Source organism: Rhinolophus sinicus, chromosome 14 (assembly GCF_057876585.1).
Source record: "Rhinolophus sinicus isolate RSI-liver-muscle chromosome 14, RSI-T2T, whole genome shotgun sequence".
NCBI classification, from domain to species: domain Eukaryota; kingdom Metazoa; phylum Chordata; class Mammalia; order Chiroptera; family Rhinolophidae; genus Rhinolophus; species Rhinolophus sinicus.
Genome location: NC_142514.1, coordinates 17024039 through 17043156, shown reverse-complemented (window position 1 = coordinate 17043156; position 19118 = coordinate 17024039).

Genomic DNA, 19118 nt, shown 5'->3' with positions numbered 1-19118 from the left:
CCATCTATGTGGGCTGGGCACTGTTCTAAGTATTGAGGCCATAAGAGAGGACAGGACAGGCAAAGACCCCAGCCTGTGTGGAGATTTCATTTGAGTGTAACAAGACAGACTGTCAGAGGGGTACATATAAAAGTATTGGACTTGGGTCCAAATATAGCAGGAAGAGGTTGGCCTGGGCTGTGGTGTGTGGAGCAGAGAGCTGACACTTGGAGATGCATTGACTGGGTGACATGGTTGATAAAATTGACCCTGAGATTCTCGGTTGCATTACTGAAGGTAGGGTGCCAAGAGGGTGGAGGTGAGAGCCACCTTCTTCCCTGCAAGGCTCACACACACCCCCAGTCCCAGCAACAGGGAAGGTTTGGTTCCTGAGTAGACCTCTGTGTCTGTGCCTGCTGCCCTACATTCTTACTTCTGAAAACAGCACCTTTATTCTTTGGGGAACTCCCTTTATCCCCCCCCCCCCCCAACATACACATACTTTCAGTCCATGTGGTTTGGGTAGAAATGACACCATTCCCCAGCTCCAGAGTTGAGCATGTAACCCAGGCCTGGCCATCCAGAGTGCTGGCTCCTGCGTCCAGCCATTGGTTTGAAGGAGAGCACATGACCCAAGACAAGTCAATGAGAATCAGTCCTGGGACTTTGCCTAGAACTATTGAAAAGGGAAACTCTTTATGCTGGGATTGCTAAATGGGTAAAATGTAAAACTTTGCTTTCTAGTGATTACTAAAGGGAAAGGCTTGCTTGAAAATGAGGCCAAGGTAGAGAGAGGATAGCATTGTGGAAAGCTGCAGAAGAAGGGTAAGTCTGAGTTCTGATAATGTTGTTTGAGCTTCTGGATCCAGCCATGCCTGAAGCCATTTTCCCCTGGAATTTTCTATTATATAAGCCAATAATTAAGCCAGCTTGAGAATTATTTCCATAACATGGAGCTACAAGACTCCCGACCAACACAATTCAGTCCTGGGTACCCCACTTAAAGAAGCTTTGATCTATGGACCATGACCAGAAGAAAGCTTCAAGGATAGCAGAGGGTTCTCAAAACCATGTCATTTGGGTAACAGTTGAAGGCAGCATAGCCTGATGGCAAAGAGCAGGCCTCTTACTCAGACCCGTGTCAGTTAGGTGACCCTAAGCTAGCCCCAGCACATCTCTGAGGCTCAGTTTCCTCCTCCATAAAATGGGCATGAAGAGATAGCATGAGTAATGCACTCAGCTCTGCATCTGGAGAACATCTGGTAGAATTGCTGACTTAGAGGCCTGGAGAGCTGTGGTGTGGGTGAGGGATTAGCATACTGCTGGTCTGGAGCAGGAAGGGAGGAGGGAGCAGTGGAGAGAGCTAATAGAGGGCAGAACTGGCACTGATGAGTGCAGATACCAAGGCTGAATTCAGCTTGACATAAGGGAGAATTGTCTCCGGGTCAGAGCTAGACAAAAATGGCAGGGCTGCCTTGATAGGCAACGAGCTCCCTGTCACTGGCTCCCAGGGAAGGTCATACAACCACTTGGGAATGCTATCAAAGGGGCAGAGACAGAAACTAAAGGACTCCTGAGCTCCATGAGGGGTGGGGAGGAGTCATGAGCCAGTTCCCTGGAGATTTCAGTTTCAGCCAAACTGTTCCCCAGGGGAATGTTTAAAGCTTGGCTCTACCCCCAACCCTATTCAAATAAATCCCTGGGCTCCATCACACTATTTGCTTTTTCTTCAGATCTGCAGTTCCGATTTCAGGCTGATTCAGTTCCCTGGATCTGCCTCAAGGCAGGAAGCAAGCAAATATGTAGGAATCACTGTCAGACCACAGAAAGGAGGGTCACCTGTTCTCCTGGCCATTCAGAGTCTCAGCAGTAACTCAGGAATAGTCACCTGACCTGAGCCAGGCCAGTGAGTGTCGACCCCAAACTTTTGCCGGAATTATTTAAAAAAAAAAAAAAAGAAGAAGCCCTCCCTTTCTATGGTTTGTTAAGCTTAGGCAATAAGATAGAACTGCTGGCAGCTTTCTTTGCACCTCCTAGGAGTGCCTACTCAAGAATGAAGGAACACAGGAAAGCAGGAGAGAGAGAGAGAGAGAGAGAGAGGAGAGAGAGATTATAAGGAATTGGCTACTCTATTGTGAAGGCCGGCAAGTCCCAAATCTGCTGGGTGAGTCAGCAGCCTGGAGACCCAGGGAAGAAGTGATATTGCAGCTCAAGCCCAAAGGCAGTCTGCTGGCAAAATTCTCTGTTCCTCAGGGGAAGTCAGTCTTTTTTCTCTTAATACCTTCAACTGATTGAATGAGGCCCGCCCACAATACGGAGAGCAATCTGCTTTACTGAAAGGCTGCGGATTTAAATATTAATCTCAACTAAAAACTACCTCCCTGGCCACATCTAGACCAGTGTTTGACCAAATATTGGAGTACTATCACCGAGCCAAGTTGACACATGATATTAACCATCACAGTTGGGTTTCTGTCACTTGAAATCAGCAAGAGTCCTGACTGGAGGCAGAGGGATGGACCAGGTGACCTTAATGTCCTTCTCTGGCTCAAGGACTCTACCTGGGGCAGAGGCAATGGAGTATCTTGGAAAGGGCACTGGATTTAAGAGTCAGACCTGAACACAAATTTCTTTTGTTATAAGAAAAAAATAATAAAGAAAGAATAAGCTGAAATCAGTCAGTCTGCAAACAGCAGCTCATTCCTCTCTGCTTCCTCTAAGATCCCATTTGACAGAAGAGTCCCAGCGTGTTCTAGCACGAAGGACAAGGCATGGTATAGAAACACCCAGATTCTGAAGTCAAGAAGGCCTCAGTGATCCCCACTCTGATCCTTGTTGGCTGTGTGACTACGGGGTGTTCCTTAGCCTCCCTGAACCTGTTTCCTGACATGGAAAACAGAGACAGTGGTATGGACATCATCATGCAGATTTAAGGAGGCCACGTATGTGCAATTTGAGACCTGCATGTAGTAGGTGCTTAATATATGTGAGCTAAATCTAAACAGGCTAAAACATTCAATGACAGCATTTACTGATACCCATGCCACATCCCGTACTGTGCCAGACAGAGAGGGCAGCCAGAAGTGGAAGCTGACATCTCAGCTACAAAGAAAACGGAAAAATGAGGTTGGCAGCTCAGGACTTCCAGGAGGAGGGCATCGACGCTGGGTCATGAAGGATGAGCAGGATTTTGGCAATGGCAGAGGGAAGGGAGGAGGAGAAATCCCTGTGAACGATGATGTGGAGGGGAAAAGTACAGAGCAGATTCCACCCTGGCCAGTGTGAGAGGGAGGCGTGATGAGAAGCAGCAAGATTACCTGGGAGGCCTCAGACTCCAGGCTGAGGAGAGTTGAGGTGATGTTTTGGGTCCTAGGGAGCCATGGGAGATTGTAGAGCAGGAGAGGACCAGGCATTTTGCATCCCCCGGAGCTGCAATGGGGCTGAGGATTCCACCCCAGCCCAGGCTCCATGAGTGAGTGGCCTCTTCCCACGCCAGGCTTCCCTGAGGCCCAGCTGAACAGTGAGAACCACGGAGGGAAGCAGACAGCAGCCGGCCCGTCTGACACCTCGACCACATTCAAGACAAAAGGCTTATCTGATGTGCCTTAATGTGCAGAGCTGACAGAACAGATGAGGGAAGTGTCTTGATTTCTCTCTTGTTTCTGGCTAATCTGCCTTGGAAATCCTATTGTAGCCTCAGTGGGGGCTAGGGTGGGGGTGTCCTGAGCTGTCATTTTTTGGGCCACCACGAATGGCAGGCCTCAGAATTAGGCAGGCCCCTAACACCATTGTAGTAGCTGGTTCTGTGATGCCGGAAAGATCTTTCTCCTCTCATCTCACTGCCTCAAATCCCACCATGTCAGCTGCCTCCCTCTGCGCCTAATGCCTGCTTTGTTTACTCCCCAGAAACGGGTTGGGGGTTGGAAAGGTGGCTCTATGGTCCATCAGCCTTCAAGAAGGAAGGCATTTCTACTATTTTCTGGGAACGGATTCTGATGGGGGAGAGGATGGTAAAGCACAGGGATTCTGGAGGCTAGGGAGCAGGAAGAATTAGGCAGGGTAAGGTTCAGATGGGAGCCCTGGGACCTCTGAAGGCAGTCTGCCTTCTTTGGCCGAAGGATCCCCTGCTGGTCGCTGGAGCTTCCTGTGCCGCCACCCACTCCCCCAACCACACCAAATCTTGTCACAGAGCAAGGTTCGCCAGCTGCCTGAAGATTCGAGATCTTCAGGGAATTTCTTTTTAGCTGCTACCTGCCCCGACCCTGGCTCTCCGCAGAGGCTACTGCCTCCCTGCAGCCCTCCAGGAGAGGCTGTCCCTCTGTCCACTCCCCACTGTCAAGGCTGCTTCCAGATGCTGCCCCAGACAGTTCCCCTCTTGTCTCCCATTGAGCCCTCTGCTCCTCTGCGCCCTCCCCAGTCTCCTGGTTACATCCCTTTAGCTCTTCCAGCCCTTGGCTCTCAGAGAGCCATTTTCCTCTCTGCCCCAAGCCTGAAAGAATGACTGAATTGGTAAATGGATGAGTGAATAAATGAATATGGTCTGGCTTCTGCTGCTCTTTCCTGCACACCCGCTCCACACCCCTCATCTGAAATTACACCTGGTCTATCACCAACATCCTGGTCACCAAATCCGATGGGCACATCTCAAAGTCTCTCTGCCGTATTCATTTCCATTGATGTCTCCTGCCTTCCAAACCCTCCCCGGACCTTTCCCCACACTGCATTCCTAGTCACCTTTCTGAGCTCACCTTCCCCGCCCCATCCTTCAGACTGGTGCATCCCAGCTTCCTGCCCTTGGTCCAGAACTCTTCTCACCTAACATTTCCACAGCCATGTGTGGGCAGGTGATGCCCACATTCCTGTCTTCTCTATTGGGCTCCAGAGCTATACATCTATCTGCCTTCTAGACACTCCCTCCAGGGGACCTTCTCAGACATGGCAGGGCCACCTTGGACCCCTCACAACTCTGGACCTCACAGGCTCTGCCCCATGTTCCCAAAGGCTCCACTCCATGCCCTCCAACTAACAGGCTCCGCCCCCTGTGTGCTTCACCGCCGTCCACCTAGTCTCCAAGACACAATCCCAGAGTCATTCTTGGTTCATTCAACCCAGCTTCCTAAATGCCTCTTGAATCCATCTCACCCCCTTCCACGCAGCCACTGTCCTTTTTCAGGCCTTGGCACCCACTCCTGAAGTTCACCGAAGCCTGGACATCTCCCTGCCTCCAGTTCCCCTCTCACCCAAACCCCACCTCCCACCCAAGTAACTTTTCTGAAATGCAAATTAGAACCTATCCCTCCCCTACTCAGTACCCTGCATGGCTCTCCATGGCCTGCCCAGGGCTAAGTGCAAATTCTGTTGCAGGGGACACCAGCTGTCCCTTTAGAATCAACCTCTGGGGCTTTGAGGACCACCTGTCCTCGGTCCAGGCCCCGATAGGATTAGCTGATAAAATACAGGCTGTCCAGTTAAATGTGAACTTTTGTTAAACGAGGAGTCATTTTTCAGCATATCCCATGCAGTATTTTGCAACCCTAGGTCCAGAGTCAGCTCAAGCCGTGTCCCCGGACCATCAACAGCCTAAACTAAGGCTGACCTCCTGCAGCAGGAGGGCAGGGAGATGGCACCTTCTCCTCTTCCTCTCTGCACAGCCTCGTTCTTGCTGCCCCTCAGCCTGGAGCACACATCCACGTACCCAAAGTTGTGTGGCTCACCCCCTGCTTTCCTTTGGGTCTCGGCTCCCATGTTCCCTGCTGAGAGATCTCCCTGACTACCGACCCAAACTAGCCCCTCCCTCCCTCTCTGTCCCTTTGCCCACTTTATTTTCTCCGCAGCGTGGACTCCATGGGGCACAGCACATAATGACTTGTGTGCTGCTCTTTACCATCTGTCTCCCCGATGAGGACACAGCTGGATAGAGACTTCATTTTGTTCCCCGTGGATCTTAGAACTGAGATTCATCGCTGGCACACAGTAGGTGCTAAATAAATATCTGTGAGTGGAAGAAAGCAAACCAGCCTTCCATTTCCAGTCACTGGCCCAGGAGCCACACAGGAGGTGGCGGATATGCCTCCCGGGCTCTGCAAAGCTCAGGGGCACCTCCAAGAGCAGAGGGCACTTTCCAAACATCTCCAGTGCAGGACGGTACAGCTGGAGGGCTCGTTGGAGGGTTGTAATATGACAGTGGGTGGAAATCGGGCTTCTGTATTTTCACAAACCCCAGATGCAGGTGGCCAACAGATCTCTCCCCCAAAACACCCGTGTAACTGAGGTTCTTACTGCAGTGACACCTCCGGCACTGCAGAGAACACGTCAGCCCCCAGAGCTGGCCCAAGTGGTCGGCCTTTCACAGTCGCACTCCTGTCTGTGACCTTGGCTAGTGAGCAGAGGATGGGTTCTTAACATTTACTTGGGTCCCCGGCTCCTTTGGGAATTTTATAAAACCTAAGGACCCTCTCCCCAGAAACTACACGTTTTGCATGATTTTATGTGCGATTTCCAAGAGTCCCCAGGGCCCTTGAAGCTTGGGAACTCTGGGTAAGCATGTTCATTGTAGAACAGTATCCATCTATCTATATATGGGAGAAGATTCATGAAAATTTAGGCATGGTGATGATATTTTGGGAAAGAAAGAAGGAAAGAGAAAAAGACAGAGGTTGACCCAAGAGAAAGCTACAGACCAAAATATTAACAGGGCTGCATTCTGGGTACTGATAGGACTGGGGTCATTTAAAATGTTTTCTTTAGTCTTTTCAACTGTTCAGCATTGAACATGTGTTACTTTTGTAACTAGGGGTGGGGATGACCTACTTCAGGGAGAGGAGAAGAGCAGGTGGAGGAATGGTTTGGGCCTGGGCAGAGGTCAGGCCTGGCACCCCGCTGTGCTCAGGCCTGGGGAGCAGTACCCTTCCCCCCAGCCCCCAGAGCCATTGCCTTCCCAGGCCTGAACCTCTGCTTTCCCACCCGTTAAATGGAGACAGATGGTGACGCCTTGGTCAGCTGGTGAGGACAAGATATAAAGCATGTAAAAGGCAAAATGGAGAACAGAGCTCAGCCCCCACTGTCAGGCGTCAGGGAGGCAACTTCAGGGTCTTTGATCTGTTTCCTCGAAAGGGAGAAATCAAACATTGGTGCGTGAGGGGCAGGAGCGGGCTGGGAGCTGGGAATGGGGGCAGGCAACTTCCTCTCAGCGCCTCAAGAAACCTGGAGAGCACCTTGCATCCCAGGGGCAGGACCGTTTTCTGAGAGTCCATGGCACCCAGGCCCTGGGAGGGGCCACATGCCATGGGACCTCAGACCTAAGTCCCCCTTCAACTCATTTCCCAGAGAAAACTTTAAAAATCTGATCATGTCACACCTCCACTCCAAGATTTATGAACACTTTAGGCCTCTGGTCACCTCCAACAGAGCTGGCCCCCACTTACCTGTTCAACGTCTCTTGTCCCTGAGGCCCACAGCCTCTGTCAGCAGCTACACCAGGCCAGCCTCGTGCCCTCCTCCAGCCTTTGGCCCATGCCGTTCCCTCCACGAGATGTACTCTGCACAGACCTTGTCCCCACACTTGGGTCACCACCACTCCTGACACTGTGTAAATGTCACTTCATCTGTGAAGTGTTCATGACTAAAATTAAATAATTATCTGTGAAGTTACTTGTTGAATGTCTATTTTCCCCATCAGATTCTAAGTCCCCTGAGGGGAGAGATCACACCCGTGAATGCTACAACCTTAGCATCAGCGTGGGGTGGGTGTGGCACACAGCAAGTACACAGCATGTAAGTGTTCAGTAAATTACATGAATCTGAAGCCCAACGACCCACGCTTCCTCTTCTTCAGTGTTTTGTAAAAGCAGGGGCATTCATTTGATCCCTATTTGGTTGTTCAATCATGTATTCATTCAACAAACACTCACAGATGCCTGTTCTGGGAGCTGGGGACACACTTGCTGTGGCTGAAAACTCCACCCCCAGTGGTGGGGACCAGACATAGGAATGAAAGCAGCTAGAACTATGGAGAGGGGCAAGGAGCCTGCTGGAGGAGCGGTTTCATGGAAGAGTGATGTCTCCATGGACAGGAAGCAGGGGCAGGGAGGAGGCAGGCTTCCTGGGGGAGGTGACAGCAGGGTCAAAGTCACAGAGATGTGAAGCAGACTGGAGCCCTAGAGACACCACATGTGGTCTGGGAGGCTGGAGCTGGGAGGAACAGGCTGAACGAAAGATCAGGGCTTTCCTGTAGGAAATGGGAAGTTGTTGGAAGCTTAGGTAGGGTACTGACTCCTTCTCCACCTACCTGGCTGATAGGTGGAGGGTGAGTTGCACGCACCTCCAGACAAGAGGTGACATGAGGATTATTTTGAAGGTAAATTCAACAGTAAATGCAGAGTGGAGAGTGATCCAGGATCTAGCTTGGTGACAGAGTGGGTGGAAATGCTATTCACAGAAGAAGAAGGGGGTGGTCTGATGAAGTCTCTTTGGGAACTGTGGCATTTGCGTTGTCTATGGGACCTCAGAGTGGAGTATCAATAGGTAGTTGGCTATTTCCATATGTATCAATTATTCTCCATGCCCCTCCCCCGCCACCTCCGATATGCTGCCACCTTTCTCTACCCCGCTCTGTGCACCTGGGGGCTGATGTCTATGGCCTGCCTTGCCTGGTCTCTGCGGCCTCTGGCTAAGCCAGTGGGAGGCATTGCAGGAGGTGTGCCTTCTCCACCTGGCCAGCCATGATTTGGGCAGTGTCTGAATTCCTTCCTTGAGGTACCTCCTCTCCTAGAGCTGTAGAGTTCCTGTACCATCTCCCTTCCCTCACCCCTTCAGGCTGGGGTGATGGCTCCCCATTGCTGCTAAAATCTAGGTACATCTGTATCCCTTGCTGGCTCCTTTAACTGTGCCCACACCTCCATAAAGAGCTGCTTTACTAAATGCTCCTCAGTTAAGCCTTTGAAGGTACCATCTGTTGCCTGAAAGATGCTGACTGATGCACCCTTTCAGGGGCGTCAGTTTCTGGGTTCTTTATTCTGTTTCATTGGCCTAGTTGTATAGTCTCATGCTGGTACTGACTTCATGTCTCTGACTTCATGATTATAACATATCCTAGATCCCTGTATTTGGTGGAGTAACCCCACCCACACCATTTTTTGCCTCTTTTCTACAGAATTGTCTTGGCTTTTCTTGGCCATCTATTCTTCTACATAAACTTTAGAAACAATTTGTCAACTTCTATAAAAAAATATTGCTGGGGTTTTTATTGAAATTACTAACATGATTTATAGATTAATTTGGAGAGCATTCACATCTTTTAAAAATTCGGTCTTCCCAAACACAGACAAGATATATTATGGAATCCTTATTTCAAACAAAATCTTCCCTACAATCTAGAAAACAAAAAGGAGTAGATTGAAGGCATGCATTTACCTCTGCTTCTTATCTATAAAGTATTGTTGCTGGTCCATTTATTGGTGGTGGTATGTTTCTTGGTTTTCGGGAGTTTTTTTGCTTTTTTTTTTTAGACATAAATCTACAAGGTCAAAGAGAGAGGAGGAAAGATGACAGCAACAGAGTATAGAAACCTGGAAAACATCTGTATGAGAAGCCACTGACTTGGCCAGCCTGAGAGACATGAATCCCCACAGATACAGCAGTGAGGAAAGCCAGAAAGCAACTCAGCTTCTTACACAGCAAAACCTCCAAAGACCCAGAGTTTGGCAGCATGAGCGATACAGCTAGAAATGAGGGTGAAGAGGTGACTGAGAAGAGGAAGAATATTTGAAACTATAGGAAGCAGTTGGACCCCCAGATCCTCTCCTCCACCCCAGTAGAATATTTGAAGTTTATTTTTTGGAGAGAGAAAAATAGAGGGTCTCTGGACAGGAGGGGGCCAGCCACATAAAAGGCAGAGGCTACCGCGCTGAAAATGAAGGATGAGGTGAACATTACACACATGCATTTACAACCCTCTGGCCCCAGAACATTGGCAACCGGTCCAACACCTTCCTAGCAGATTAGAAGAGTCTACCCCAGGGAATCTGAGCAGACTAAAAGTACAAATTCTGACTAAGGAAATGACCTAGCCAGACCCCCCTCTATGAAGTCCAGAGTTGGGCAGTCCCATACAATTACACAGAGCTTCCAATCAAAGTTTAGTACCCTGCTATTAAATAGGGCAGACAGCCAAGGATCATCAGCCATGTAAAGAAAGCCTCGACCAGGAAAGACAATACAAAATAAAAGGGAAAAAAAGAGTAATTTAAAGGAAACACACTAGGCAGGAAGATTAAATCGTTTTAAATAATTCCATCACTAATAGTCTCAGAAAGATAAGGGAAGGTACTGCATCTATGCAATAAGAATAGGCAGTTGTGAAATACAATAATTAGAACACCAAAAAGTACAAATTCAAATTATTATAACAGAAATAAAAAACTCAATAGAGACACAGTGAAGACATCTCCTCCCAAAAGACTAAAAAACACAATACAAAGAAATAGACAAAAAAGGATAAGAATTTTAGAATTATTAGAATCTTAAATTTTTTAGAACTGTAGAAGTCTCAACAGAAAAAGAGAACAGTGAAAAAGGAAGGGAGAAAATGATCAAAGAAATAACTCATGAAAACTACTCAGGATTGATCACCATGGATGTCCATATCATAGGACTGATCAAATGTCCAGAACAATGGGTGAAAACAGAACTACACAAAGGCATCTATCTCATTGTGAAATTTCAGAACACTTGGGACAAAGAGAATATCTTCAAAGCCTTCAGAAAGAGAGAAAAAAATAGGCTATTTTCAGAGATTAAGAACAGAATGTCTTCAGACTTACCAATAGCAGCACAAGATGCAAGAAGACAATGGAAAAGTACCTTTGAGGAGGGAAAATTACTTTAACCATGATTTCTATACCTAGCCAAACTACCCATGAAGTATGACTAAAGGCATCATTAAATGTAACAAGCTCACAAATCTACCTCCCGTACACCCTTTCTCAGGAAGCTTCTGAAAGAGGTGTTCTATCACAATAAGGAAGTAAACTAAGGAAGAGAAAGAATCCAGAAAACAAAGGTGTTAATGTAAAAGGAGGGCAAAGGGAATACCAGGAGGACAGTGAAGGGAGATCCCAGGTTGACAGCTGAACAGTAGCTAGAGAGCAACTAGTCCAGACTGGAGCAGGTAAGGGAATTCCAGGAGAGATGACTCCAAAAAGATGAAATGAATAGAATACCTGATGTTATTGAATTTCCTAATAGGAAATTTGGACAACTAGTAAATGGTTTGGGGATGAAGTAATGGTAAGTACACAGAAAATTATGCAAATGAGAAGATAAACAACTTACAACTCCAGGGAAAACAAAAAGCTGTGTAATCAAGGGAATGTAATCAGAGCAGACTATATGACTCAGCTGTGAAGAGCATTACCCCAGTTGTAAAAAGGTGAATACTAACAGTTACTCCAACGAAAATAACTACCATCCTGGGAGGATAGAAAGGGTGCATGGTAAAGAGACATAAATCTACAAGGCATGGTGGACAGTCAATAGATAATGCCTAAAACTGAAAAATCACAATGAGCTTCGTAAGCATGTTATTTAGAGAAATAGAGTAAATACTAAAAAGAAGGAGTTAAAGGAGTTAAAAGTGATTTTCTCTGAGGAGTGGTAAGGAGAGCCTTATAAAAATATTTGACTATTTAAACCATGAGCATGTATAACTTTGAGGGAAAAATAAGTACTAAAATAAAAACAAAAAGACAGACAAAGCAGGCTTCTCTGGTGGAAGTGATGAAGATGACGGAGTCGCCCTCCCTCCATTCAGCCTAATCCTTGGCACCTCCCTCCTCGGGGGTGCTTGAGGCCTCCCAGGTGTTCCAACAACACTGCTTAAAAACCAATGGCCAACACCCTGAAGCATGGATAAGGGTGACCCTGGGGACAAGTGGTGAGGGAGTGATTTTGTACCTCACCTTCTATGCCAACCCATGGCTTCCCTGATGGCATGCAGACAGATAAGGAGGGTTGAGTGAGGATACTGATGAAGATGCTTGTGAAATGAGGAACCCTTACCTATCAGAGCCAAGAGACACCTTAGAAATCACACACCCCATCTGAATAAACAGCTCCTCTAAAGGATGGGTTGGCCTGCGGATGTTCTCTGGCCTTGAGTGAGGTTTGCCCAGGGGGAGCGGCAAGAATTGTGGGAGAGTCGTCATTCCTCTCATCACACCAATGAGAGGTGGGAGTTGACGGATACATACCCGGCTCCCTTGCCTCTGGGGGAGCAGTTCTGCGTGGTTCTCCACCCAGTTCCTCAGTGGGGCCCTCGTGGGGTTGAGCTCCAGGTGCCCAGAGAGGTAAGCTGCTTGCTCCTGCATCTTATATGGGCTGTCTTCCCTCCCCCGCGTCACTGCCTCTTCTCCCTCACCCCTGCTTCCTGGGATCACCTCCCAAATAAACTGCTTACACCTTATTCCTTAGACTCAGGGTCTGTCTTTGGGGGACTAAGACAATGATGTCATTCCCTCCTTCACAGATGAGGAAAATGACCCAGAGAGAGAAAAGAACTCATCTGACTTCACTCAGCAAGTTACTTGTAGAGCCTGGCATCATGAAGAGCATCAGGCCACAAGCCATGTCATGCATGTCTTGGCCTTAGCTGTGTGGCCTAGGGCACGTTCCCGTCCCTCTCTGAGCCTGGAGCTCCCGAGTTTTAGCTTCTGCCTGTAGCCTCACTGGCCAGGGCTCTCTCCTTACCCCAGGCAGACCTCTTCCTACAATGCTGCCCCTTATGTGCAGATCCCAAAGCATCCTAGTTTAAGTAAAAAAAAAAAAAAAAAAAGCACACATACACAGCGACAAAGCCACAGCCCCGCATGGCAGCTAATTCTCTAATTTTCTTGAGGGCTGCTGAAATTCCTGGGATGCTAGATCGGTGGCATACAAAACACCCCACCATTTCCCAACCACATAATGACACCCCCTTCCTTTTGCCTGGGTCAGCAAATTTGCTGGCCGGCACACCCCTGCAAACAGGGTCATTATGATTGAAAGAGAGAAAAAGAAAGGGAAGGAGCTAGAGGGGGTGGGGGGAAACATTAAGACAAAATCATTTTTTAAAAATTACATCCGAATCCTGGCTTCTCCTGGGGCCCAGCCCCCTCAAGGAAAGCAGTGGGGCTGGGAGCAGGTGGGAGGTGGGGACTGAGGAGGCAGCTTCTTGCAAAGGCTTCAGGAATTCTGGTAGATGCGATTCAAACCCTGATTCCACCACTTCCTAGCTCTGCAATCTCAGGCGAGTCCCTTTTCCTCTTGGAGCCTCAGTTTTCCTCTTCAGTAAAATGGGAGGTAGGAGAATGATAGCACACACACATTTGTTGGGAGAATTAGCTGACTTCTGGAAGCCCAGAGGTCCAGTGAGTGTTCAGGCCAGAGGCCCTGGTCCGACAGCCCCTGTCAAGAATCCTACCCTCACCATTTGTGATCTAGGTTACTTTGAGCAAATGCATCTGTTTCCCTGAGTCTTTGTTTCCTCAACTGTAAAATGAGACTAAATAATGACAAAATGAACTATCTGGGTTCAAATCCTGCTCCATCCCATCTGAGCTGATCTTGGGCAAGTCACTTAACCTCGGGGTCTCAGTCTCTTTATCTGTGAAACGATCAGATTATTGTGAGAATACAATGAGTTAATTTATCAGAGATTCTTGGAAGAGTGTCTGGCACGTGGCAAGTGCTATGTAAGGGAGAGTTTATGATCCTCGTTATGGTTGTTATTATTATTAGGTTTGTGGGAAGAATGCACTGAGAGGAAATGGGGGTGCTGGGGCACCAGCCTGGCCCCAGACAAGTGCTGCCTGAATGGAAGGGAAGGAGCCCTGGGTCAGAGTCAGGAGCATGTCCCGTGGGAAGCCCTCCCCGCCCTGCCAGCCCTGTGGGTGGGGGCAGCCTTCCTGGCCAACCCCCCTGCCCCACCCCATGAGGAGTGCTCGCCTCCACCAGGTTTGTGGTCACACAAAGCTGGTCCCTCAGCAGGTCTAAGCCCCTGGCAGAACTCTTTGATGCTAAAGATAGATTATGCCACAGAAAGAACCAGAGAAAGACCATTTTATGAGCCCAAAGAAGCTGTAGCTTGGGGTTTTCTTTCTTCCTCAGAGGGGCCTGGGACTCTGAGGGAGGGAACATCTTATGGCAAGACTTTCCAGGTCTCAAAGGAACACAAGAGAGGCCTCTGGGCTGACCAGCATCTCAGGGAGGACGAACTGGGACCAGGGTGACCTCTCCAGTGCCCCATTCTACAGCCTGGGACCCAGGGTCAGGGGGCCCTTGGCTGAAGTTGGCCTTCTGGGAGCTGAGCAATCTGCTGGGTGGGGCACCAAGGACCCTGGGGCAGCTGTGAGTCAGTCGCACAGCCCCTCCCACTGCCCAGCTCTGCCCTCCTCCACTCCCCCCACACAAACCACCCCTCACACTGCCACCCGGGGCTCTCCGTCTGTTAACAACCAAACAGCCTGTGCTCTTCTTCCAAGTTGGCTAACCCCCCTCAGCGGCTCCAGTGCTCCTCTGCCTTTTAAACAGAAGACTTAAGGCTAAGCCCATATTAGGGGTTATATATCCAAACCCGAATGTGCACTAATGGTAGAATTTCAGGCAGGAGGAAAGGTCATGGGTGGAGCTATTGGGGTCCCTGGTGAGGCAGATGCGGTGGGTAAAACTGTCATCAGATTGTCCTAACTGCTACTAAGATACATGATGGTGTAGCTACACTAGAATAGCAGAGAGGCCTGCAAAGCAGGGCGTCAGTTAAGAAAGCACCTACTGTGAAGGCTGATGAAATGCGTTTTCTTAACCTGTGTGCAGACCTGATATTTTCACCATAACCTTGGGTTACTGTGATTGGGGAATTAAGTCACCAGTCATGAGCACTGCTGCAGGGTCTCTCTATGAACTTTATAGTAAACAAAGACGGTACACCCCCAAGCCCACTGGGCCCTCCCAACAACCTCTGGGACAGGTGTGGCTCTTCACCTTTCAGATGACGAAAAGACCAATCCCAGGATTGACCCCCAATTCTAGCTCCAGGAGTCCGTGAAGTCAGCTTGGACCAAATGGGGAGCAGATCTGAGGTGGGCACTGGTCTTGGAGTTCAAATTCTGGATTTCTACCAGCAAATCACAGTGCTGGGCCCAAGGAAGGTGTGCTGGAGCGATATTTGATACCTGCTACAGCCTGACCAGGGGGCTTCACCTCAGGCCCAGCAAAGAGACATCAAGATTCCCCCTTCTCCTGTCTCTCCAGCCCCTGCTCTATTAGAGCTCAGGGCAGAGGATGAGGCCAGCCGGCCACATAGCCCACCCAAAGCCAAGCTAAGGGATCATTAGCTAAGGACCTACTACGTGAGGTGCACATGCTTAGAGCTTTACACACAGTATCTCCAGTGGTGGGCTCCCAGGACAGCCAACCATGCTAAGTGGTCTTCCTGCCAGTTTCCTGGGGATAGCCAGAGAGGTGAGGAGACTTGGCCAAGGTCACCCAGTTTGCAGGTGGAAGAAACAGGATTCAAACCCAGCCTGTCCTTCACCTGCTTTCTGGGCTCCTCTCCCTCCCCACCCTTAGCACTCCCAGCCTCTCTCTTTCCTGTTGTTTGTTTTAAGAACTGCTCATGGTGCCCCCTTCAGAACCAAACCCCTCCCCTCTCTTACTCTACCTTCCTGCCTCAGCCTCCTTCTCCAGGACCCTGCTTTGCAGGCCTCTCTGCTATTCTAGTGTAGCTACACCATCATGTATCGACCATGGAACGGGCTCATGAGGCTCCCTGGCACCCACCTCTGGTATAATATGCCAATCGATGCCATTGGAGAGCAGGTCTCTCACTGGGATCCACACCTTCTGCTCCCACCAGCTCCCTGAGCTGTCAACTTGCCAAACATTATTTGGGTTTGTTTTCAAACCTGTTTATGTCCATTTGCTTTTCATGGTTACAGAACTTCTTTGGATATTATGCCAATCCGGGGCCAGTTTGCCCTCAGGTCCATTCTACCTCTCCCCTCTTTTGGCTCTATAATTCAGGGATCTGATTCCACAAAGTCAGCTGTTCCCAGCTCCATTCGACCAATGAGAAGCATTGGAAGGAGACTGAAGGATGGGAAGAAGAGAGAAGCCTCTTTATTTTTTGTCTTGGGAGCATCTCCATAGTGGCTGAGTCTCCTCTGGGTCTGCAGCAAATGCTCGATTCGTCTACCACGAACCTGCTTCCACTGGGAGCCCTGGTTACACCATTTCTCTCTGTGTCCCTCTTGCCAAAGGATGGCAGTAGCTCCTGCCGTGGCTAATCTTGGTTCTCTCACCATCTTTACTTGGCTTCTCAGCATTCCATCACCTACGTGGCCTATAATCCCTGACTTAACGTCCCTCGGTTCCCAATACTCAAAGTGACTTCTCTTTTCCTGATTGGACCCTCCCTGATGTTGATGCTATGTTCTCAATAATATGATGCAAAACCAGAGTGGCTGTTTCTGTGAAAACTAGGTTGGAAAACTAGTAGTTGGAAAACTAGGTTGGAAACTGGTAGTTTCTATGAAAACTACCTTGGAAAGACTCAGTAAAGGTAAGTTGCTAAAAAATAAATTGAATTAAGTATGGGTGTAACAGTGTAAAAGATTGAGGGAAATAGTAAAATCCAGATGCCACTGGACGCTGATTGCTTCCTAAGCATCTTTACATTCATGTTCCACTTCGAAGAAGCCAAAACTGAAAACTGTAGGAGATGCCATCTGGGTTGGCTTAAGTCAGACGAATTAGAGGAAGGCCATTTAAGACACATTGGTAAGTTTATAAAGTTAAAATAAAAAATGTAAGGAAACTAAATACTATATTTTATGATTCCCTTTTCAACCAAGTGTTTTGATTAACCTGATCTAATTGGTTCAGAGTCTCCTATGGCATCAGATTATTATCATTATTTTTTTTGAATGGAGGACAAAAAGAAAGCCAACTGCCCACTGTATGCCAAGAGAATGCTCAGTCAGAAGTTGAAGGAAAGGAAGACTCTGGGAACTGGGCACCTCCAGTGCCAGGCAAACTCACAATATTTCCTCATTTAATCCTCTCTGCAATTTTGGGAGGTGGATACTGCAATTGGTCCCATCTCACAGGCTCTGTCAGAAGCAGGCTCAGAAGAATAAAGCCTCTTGCCCACGATCTCACAGCTCATAAGGACCAGAGTGAGGCTTCAGGAATGTTCTTTCTGCTTCCCAAGGCAGCTTCCCGGGGTTTATTCAAAGTCTGGCACATGCTTCTTGGGGGGCATGTGGAGATGATAAGCCTGTGGATGGAAGGATGAAACCTGGCACCTAGGATGTGTTTGCTACATTGCCTCAGGAAAGCATTAAACCACCACTAGGCCCAAGAGATGCGCTCCTGGGCTCAACATAGCCTCCTGGGTCCCCTTCAGTTCCTGGGCCTGGATTTAGCTTCCCAGGGAGGGAGAGTCCCTCCAGGTGATCAAGTTTTAGGGGTTATGGGGAGCCCACTCTTTACATGTGGAAAAAAACAGCAAAGTGCGTAGGGTGGTACGTTAGAAACTGGAGGTGGTGTTGGTAGAGTGGAAAGAACTCCTGGGCTGGGAAGCAGGGCCTGGGTTCCACTGACTCACTAGGTGAGCTTGGGTGAGTCTCTGCCTTTCTGGGGGCCTCAGTTTCCGCTTCTATTAAAGGGGGTCTTCCTAGTTGTGTCCTGCTCTGATCTAGTGCACACATGGTAGACTTCAAACGTTCTGAATTTAACCAGGAGGTGGAGGCCCTTTGGCAGGCTCCATCTGTGCCGTTGAGCTCAAGGCCCTGCCCAGGCTGGGCCAGCTGAAGAATTTACATCAGGACAGTCTGTCCTCCTACGTGCTGTGATGGTTCCTTACCTGCGATTACTCAAAACGAAGCCCAAATTACGTCACCAAGACTCAAGCAAGGAAACCAACGTTTACGGTGCCCTCACTCAGTTGCCTGTCTCTCTGAGAAATGTGTTATCCTCATTTTACATGGAAAGAAACTGAGGCCCAGAGAAAGGAAGTGACTTGCCCCCGTGGTCTTGCAGCTGGGATTCAGCCGAGCCGGGACTGGAATTTAGAAATCTGACTCTAGAGCCCTGTGGCTTTCACCATAAACCTGCTTCCTCCCTGGGAAAATTAGAACACCACCACCACCACCACCAACTCAGCATATAGGGACAGAAGACTGAGCTTTCCTGGGGCTCCAGATGAGACATAGAAAGTGAGTGTCCAAGGGCTTCCTGCTCCCAGGTGACCCAGTGTGGCTCTGGGCAGAAACAAGTCTCGGTGGGATCTTGGACATGCCCTTTCTCCTCCCAGACGCCCCTCCTGCTCTGTTAGCCTACAGACACCACAGTGAAGCTAAGGCTGGTGCGGAGGACTGCACCCAAACGTGGGCTCCCTGGAGAGGCCAGGGGGGCAGGGCCCAGGCTGCAAGGGGCTTTCTGAAGTCTTAGGACTTAGCATGAGGGCACCAAAGTGTGGGCATTCCGCCATAGACATAAGAAATATGTCTGACAAAAGAGTTACTTTGACAGAGTAAATTATAGGGGTTCAAGCCCTATGTGGTGATGGCTGAGGCTGGGGCTGGTGAGTCAGAGGCTAGTGTTCTAACTCCACTCAGAGTGCTATGGCCAAACTGACTTCAACATCCTGGGCCTCAATAGTCTGGCCTGTGAAATGGGAGAATAGAGCTTGCAAGAAAATAGTAAAATCCACCACCTTCCCTCCACGCCTGACCTACCTGTTCTCTGAAAATAAGACCTAGCTGGATAATCAGCTCTAATGCGTCTTTTGGAGCAAAAATTAATATAAGACCCAGTATTATATTAATATTATTTATATTATATTTTATATATTATATTATATTATATTATATTATATTATATTATATTATATTAATTATATTATAGTATATTATATTATATTATATTAAAGACCCGGTCTTATTTTACTATAATACCAGGTCTTATGTTAATTTTTGCTCCAAAAGACGCATTGGAGCTGGCTAGGTCTGGCTATTGTCTGGCTAGGTCTTATTTTCAGGGAAACACGGTAGCTTCTAGGAACCCAGAAGTGTAGGGTTGAATCATCTTTTGTGTCTTTTCTG